The 300-nt window shown below is 67.3% G+C and overlaps 1 protein-coding gene across 4 annotated transcripts in view; it reads right to left on the bottom strand.

The window, feature by feature from the left end:
- Window positions 1-300, bottom strand: part of LOC104157385 (2-oxoglutarate dehydrogenase, mitochondrial) — a 19,115-nt gene that overhangs the window by 490 nt on the left and 18,325 nt on the right. The window lies entirely within an intron of this gene.

Here is a 300-nt window from a genome sequence, read left to right as displayed (position 1 = left end):
CCCGGGACCCGAGTCTGGGCAGGCAAACTGGAGAGGCAGAGCCAGCCCAGCTGGTACTGGGTCCGGCTCCCAGTACAGACCATCACGGCTATGCGACTCGGGGCTGCCAAACCCCGGCCGCGCCGCTCCGGTGGGATGTGGCTGCTGATGGAAGCAGTGCCACAGCAAAGCCTGGAAAGCCGAGCCCCGTCTCTCCAAGGTGCCCGACTCGGCACTAACTAGGGGTGGCTCCAATTTGCTGGGTAGATGGCCGCAGCCGGCACAACCCAGCCACAGCCGGGGCGAGCACGCCGCCTCAGC

Source organism: Cariama cristata, unplaced genomic scaffold (genome assembly GCF_000690535.1).
Source record: "Cariama cristata isolate BGI_N322 unplaced genomic scaffold, ASM69053v1 scaffold15632, whole genome shotgun sequence".
Taxonomy (NCBI): Eukaryota; Metazoa; Chordata; class Aves; order Cariamiformes; family Cariamidae; genus Cariama; species Cariama cristata.
The sequence above is the reverse complement of the archived record's forward strand: the minus strand, read 5'-3'. Positions and strand labels throughout refer to the sequence as shown.